The following is a 7,162-nucleotide window of genomic DNA, read 5'->3' on the forward strand; positions in this document are numbered from 1 at the left end:
GGTAACAGCTAGAATAAAACTTCTAGAATACTGTGTAGTATTGAGCCTCGTGATGGAGAAGGTCTGGCTATTAAAATTAACTGCCTGCAAAGTATTATGAACAGGATAGAATTGTCCAGGGAGATCTGAATGTAAGGGATGGTCAGAGTTATGAAAAATCTTATGCAACATGCTGAATGAACTAATTGAACAACGGTGCCAAAGATTAACATCTAAATCAAGAATTAGAAATTTAATAGACCGTAAGTTTGTCCAACAAATTAAGATGAGAATCAGCAACTGAACATCACACAGGAGAACAATACTCAAAACAAGGTAGAATGAAAGAATTAAAACGCTTCTTCAGAATAGATTGATCAGCGAAAATCTTGTAAGACTTTATCAATAAGCCAATTTTTTGTGCAATTGAAGAAGACACAGAGCTAATATGTTTCTCAAAAGTAAATTTGCTATCAAGAATCACACCTAAAATTTTAAAAGTCATACAAATTTAAAGAAACATTATCAATACTGAGATCCGGATGTTGAGGAGCCACCGTCTTTTACCTACTAATGAAATCAAGGCATGATCAGATGTTCTGACTGGAGAACCAACCTTACTAGTTATAACACCAGGGGAATCAGTGTATACGAGGTCCAAGCAGTTTCTAGACCTGCAAGTAGCTTCATTTATGATATGCTCAGCTTGATTCAGAAGCGAAGTCTAAAGCTCTTAAGCCATGGCAATCGGTAAGAGATAGAACTTAACCACTCCCTATGGTGAGCATTAAAATCACCAACAAAGACAAAAGAAGCCTTTCTATCATAATCTTAGCCATAATGGTAAGAAGACAATCGAAGATAGAATCATCCATGTCTGAATTCCAGTAGATGGAACACAAATAAAAGTTGTTATGCCTGCCACAAACTCTTATTACCTGAATCTCATGACATCCACATTCATAGCAGGACTTATGAGAAGCAGGGTACTCGGTCCTAGTATACACCCCCATTCCCCTAGCCCTGGAGATGGCATCACGTTTCAACATTATTGGCTTCTTAAAACCAGTTATAAGAGGCTCAGATGAGTGCCTCATATTAGAAACCAAAGATTCAGAGCTCAAAAGAATATCAAGCAGTTTCTAGACCTGCAAGTAGCTTCATTTATGATATGCTAAGCTTGATTCAGAAGCGAAGTCTAAAGCTCTTAAGCCATGGCAATCGGTAAGAGAGATAGAACTTAACCACTCCCTATGGTGAGCATTAAAATCACCAACAAAGACAAAAGAAGCCTTTCTATCATAATCTTAGCCATAATGGTAAGAAGACAATCGAAGATAGAATCATCCATGTCTGAATTCCAGTAGATGGAACACAAATAAAAGTTGTTATGCCTGCCACAAACTCTTATTACCTGAATCTCATGACATCCACATTCATAGCAGGACTTATGAGAAGCAGGGTACTCGGTCCTAGTATACACCCCCATTCCCCTAGCCCTGGAGATGGCATCACGTTTCAACATTATTGGCTTCTTAAAACCAGTTATAAGAGGCTCAGATGAGTGCCTCATATTAGAAACCAAAGATTCAGAGCTCAAAAGAATATCATACTGTCTGGACGCAACTGTAAGGTCTTGGATATTTGCATGAAGACCACGAATATTGCAATACAGAAGACATTGACAAAATCTAGGACGTACTGGTCCCGGATTTCGCTCAATGTCTCCAGACAGCATAAGAATTAATAGAAATAAGGCTAAATACCCTCCAGGATAGCCACATCAACTGAAGGGAGGACAGTAAGGATGGTTTTGAGAAGAAAAAGAATCAGAAAAGGAAAAACCTATTGATAAACCACCAGGCATCCATGGCCCTTCTATTAAGACTGCCCAACACACCATTTCAAAAAAACAAGAGGAAAAAAAATAATTATAAGATAGAATAGTGTGCCCGAGTGTACCATCCAGCAAGAGAACTCTAACCCAAGACAGTAGTGCCATTCACAAGTAACTAATTTGCCAATATTTTTTCTGTTTCTCAACAGATAGATCCTGCTATCCATTCTACTTACTAACTGGGAATTCTTTTCACTGCAACATAGAACTAATTCTAGATAAAGTCACCTTTGCATTAAGAATATTTAGCAAATACTTAACTCCTACTAGAGCAAATACTGCCAGCACTCCTAAGCTGTGAAAACTTTTCAGGTTAATTAACTAACAGAAACATTCTTGAGAAAATGCATTTTCAAATAGACATACTTCTAGATTCAACGAAAAATTGTCAGACATACACTTCGTAGTTTCGAACTGACAGCATGTAGGCCAAAAATCTAACACATTTTGTTAATAAAACTGCCATAATATTAAGTTACTGAAGCAATGATACCGGCTACTGAGGTTTCTAGAGCTTTCAAATATTTGACTCAAAGATTGTATGACAATCCCCTACTTATCATTAGTATGACTAATGATAATTGTTTCAAGAAAATGTACACACTATTTTTCAAGTCATGGTAGCATGGATTTGACAATACTGACTATGCCTCGATTCTCTAATGGTTTTAAGAATGTACATGACAAGCAAATCAGTAGGCTACACTGAAGCCTTTCATGTGGAGAGAAAAAGAAATCAGTCTTTAGTCATTAATTATGCAACAAAAAATCATAAAAAATAACAAACTAGGTCTACCCTTGCTGAACAATATCCTCTCTACTTTCTTGCCAAAACCTAACTATGGCCTCTCTACGTACTATGCAGAATGTTGTGCAAAAAAACTAGTAAACTTAATTTCAACAGACTTTCATGTCAGTAAAACCTAGACTCCATCCATATAAAACTCAGGAGAAGGTAATGCATAGAAAAACCAACAATTTTGAAGCAAACAGAAACCATAAAATCCTTTAAGCAAAAGATTTTCGTGAATGGAATCATCTTTTGAGTGAAAACCACTCACAAAATACTTTCCAAATGTCAAGACAAACTCTTACAAACTCTTTTTGGAATAATAATCAAAGAGCATTTTGGGCAAATACCTTGCAATCAATGCCATTTTAAGTAAAACCTGATATTTCAGGCAAAAACACAGGAAACAAAAAAATCAAAAGAAAAGTTATTAAAAACTCACTGACAAACCTATCTACTTGCTCGGTAATAGTATCACAAACCAATAAACACGTGAATGAGCAAAATAAACTTTCTACTATCTATAATGCTTTAATAAAAAAGCTTTATAACAAACTTTCAAGACAATTTTAGCACAAACATTCTCACGTACTTACAAAAATACGTATATACATGATTACTATATACAGTACCGTAAAAGTACTCAAGAGACTTCCAATGCCAATAAATTATTAGCTAGCATACTTTTTATAAAAAAAAAATTTAAACTACTGTAATGCACAGATTTTACAATACACTTAAAACCAAGAAAAAAAATAAACTATGAACTCTTATAGCCAAACTTCATCTTTAATTTCAGGAGATGAAAGTATTTTACCTAAGACTTCCTATGGCCAGAATCTGTACGTGCCAAATACTTTCTCAAACAGACTAAAGACTGATTCTATTATAATTGACCTGCAGACTTGGTCAAAAACAAGGTTAATCAGAAATGTTTTTTGAACTCACAACTTCTTACAAAAACATGTACTACATCCTAAGCTGCAAACTTTATACCATGGCATTTATTTAAGGATTCAAATCTATCACAGGGAAACTATAAGCACCATAAAAAGACTAAGACTGAATACATTCCGAATCAAGACAAATACAGAATCAACAGTTTTTGAACAAAGACGATCAAAACCAAACATCTCGAACAAGATATGGTTTCTGAAATTTCCAACTTCTTACAAATATAAGTTAACATATGCAAAGATAGTTATGTGAAGTTGAATACAGTAACACCGAAAACCCTTTATAAACATAAAAGTACTACAATCAAACTAATTTCATAAGGCAAAGTATTAATTAATTATTACTGGCACAACCCTAATATTATCATCATTATTACTCGCCAAGCTTCAACTCAAGTTAAAAAGCAAGGTGCTCTAAGACCAAGGGCTCCAACAGGAAAAAATAGCCCAGTGAGGAAAGGAAACCAGGAAATAAACGATATAAGTAGTAATGAAAAATTAAAATAAAATATTTAAAAAAGCATTACAACAAATAATTCATATATAACTATAAAAAGACTCATGTCAGCCTGTTCAACATAACATTTGCTGCAACTTTGAACTTTTGAAGTTCTACTGATTCAACTACCCGATTAGGAAGATCATTCCACAACTTGGTCACAGTTTGAATACTTCTAGAATACTGTGTGGTATTGAGCCTCATGATGGAGAAGGCTTGACTATTAGAATTAACTGCATGCCTAGTAAAGTATTACAAACAGGATGGAACAGTCCAAAAAGATCAGAATGTAAAGGATGGTCAGAATTATGAAAAATCTTATGCAACATGCATAATGAACTAATTGAACGACAGTGCCAAAGATTAATATCTAGATCAGGAATAAGAAATTTAATAGACCGTAAGTTTTTGTCCAACAAATTAAGATGAGAATCAGCAGCTGAACACCAAACAGGAGAACAATACTCAAAACAAGGTAAAATAAAAGAATTAAAACACTTCTTCAGAATAGATTGATCACCGAAAATCTCAAGACTTTCTCAATAAGCCAATCTTTTGTGCAATTGAAGAAAACACAGATTTAATGCGTTTCTCAAAAGTAAATTTGCTGTCGAGAATCACATCTAAAATTTTAAATGTCTTACAAAGTAAAAGAAACTATCAATGCTGAGATCCGAATGTTGAAGAGCCACCCTAGCAGTACCAGCTGAACTCGGTTGAGTCCCTGATTAGGCTGAAGGAACATAAAGAGTAGAAGTCCCCTTTTTGTTTTGTTTCATTGTTGGTGTCAGCTACCCCACAAAATTGGGGGAAGTGCCTTGGTATATGGATGGATACTTTGAGTTTTGTTAGGATTCAACTTCATAGCCCATAATTTAAACCATGCACTGATTTTAGCTAGATCTCTATTAAGGGATTCACCAACCCCAGATCTACATTCAGGAGATGGAATTGATGCAGAGTAGCATCATCTACATATGCAACAAGCTTGTTTTCTAGACCAAACCACATGTCATGTGTATATAGGATGAAAAGAGTGGGCCAAGAACACTACCCTGTAGAACACAATATAACACATTCCTAGACTATGGTGACCATCAACAATTCTTTCATATCTATTATCTAATAATTCAATATGCTCAGAAACGACCCACTGACTCCCAACTGTTTGAGTTTGAAAACAAGGGCCTCACGATTAACACAGTCAAAGGCAGCACTAAAATCAAGGTCAGTCAGTCAGGGATTTCTGTACAGCATTGGAGACTGTAAGAAAGGCATCACAGGCTTCAAGGCCTTTACGAAAACCAAATTGCAAACTAGGGAACAGATAATTACCTCCAGCAAATCTATTAAGACGTTCAAACACTAGATAATATGGGAGCTGTGGAGTTTGGGCAGTAGTTCGTTAGACTCAAGCTACCACAAACACATTTACATAGTGGAGTAACATTACCAATTCTCCAAGTGCTAAAAGCTCCTCTTCTTGCTAACTTGCGCTAAGTAACAAATTTGGAGCCAAGAAATCTAACGTCTTTATAAAAAACCAAGGAAAAATACCATTTGGGTCAACACCTCCATAAGCATAAAGGTCCATCAACAGAGCTTTAATTTCATGAGATCAAAAAGCTAAACTAGTTAGTTTAGCCTCAGGAAAACAGGAATGAGGAAGTTTCTCATTACTCTGTTTACTGTTAAACACATCACCCAAAAGGGTTGCCTTTTCCTTTGGACAGTGAGTGAGACAGCCATCTGGTTTAAGTAAAGGAGTAACTATTGCATCTACACCAAAGAGTGCAGATTCAAGGGTAGTCCACCACTCATGTTTCTGGGTTGTACCAGAAATTGTTTCTTTTATGGTTAGATTGTATTCCTTTTCAGTTGAACCATAAACTCTCAGAGCAAAAGCTCTAAGCTGAGTATAGTTATTCGAGGTCAAACCTGATCTGTTACCCTTCCAAAAATGATAGGCCTCCTGCTTCTCCAAATAAGCATGTTGACTATCATCATTGAACCATAGTTTGTCCTTCACTTGGTACTTTAGCACAAGAGAAGGGATATGCCTATCAATTATGTTGACCAGATTCTCATTCAAAGGGACAACAGGATCAACAATACTACAAAACGTGACCAATTCAAGCACAAAAGATCATGCAAAATCCCATTCCAGTCTACTTGAGATGTCATATAAATCATACAAGCGTATGATACATCAGGGACAGTCTGCTCAGTCTTCACTACTAATGAAAACAAGGCATGATCAGGTGTCACGACTAGAAAACCAACAATTGTTATAATGCCAGGGGTGTCGGTGTATACGAGGTCCAAAGTTTCCAGACCTGTGAGTAGCTTCACTTATGATTTGCTCAGCCTGATTCAGAGGCAAAGTCTAAAGCTCTTAAGCCATGACGATCGGTAGGAGAAACCGAACTTAACCACTCCCAATGGTGAGCATTGAAATCACTAACAAAGACAAAAGAGGCCTTTAAATCTTCCTGTATCTCAGCGATAATGGTAAGACGACAATTGAAGATATAATCATCCACGTCTGGATTCCGGTAGACTGAACACAAATAGAAGTTATGCCTACCACAAACTTTTATTACCTGAATCTCATGACATCCACATTCATAGTCCTAATATACACCCCCATTCCCTTGGCCCAATGGATGGCATCACATTTCAACATTATTGGCTTCTTAAAACCAGTTATAAGGAGCTCAAATGAGTGCCTCATACTAGAAACCAAAGTTTCTGAGCACAAAAGATTATCATACTATGGACGCAACTGTAAGTTATTGAATATTTGCATGAAGATCACAAATATTGCAATACAGTAGACGACATTGACAAAATCTAGGACGTACTGGTCCTGGATTTCGATCAATGTCTCCAGAGAGTATAAGAATTGATGATAATTAAAAGATACATCATGCTTAACTAAATTAACAAGAATAACAAAAATAATCTTTCATAAAATGATTGATCAAACCCATAGACTATAGAAATAAAGTCAGAAAAACTGGTCAACAGGGAAGAGCCAA

This window comes from Palaemon carinicauda, chromosome 11 (genome assembly GCF_036898095.1).
Source record: "Palaemon carinicauda isolate YSFRI2023 chromosome 11, ASM3689809v2, whole genome shotgun sequence".
NCBI classification, from domain to species: Eukaryota; Metazoa; Arthropoda; class Malacostraca; order Decapoda; family Palaemonidae; genus Palaemon; species Palaemon carinicauda.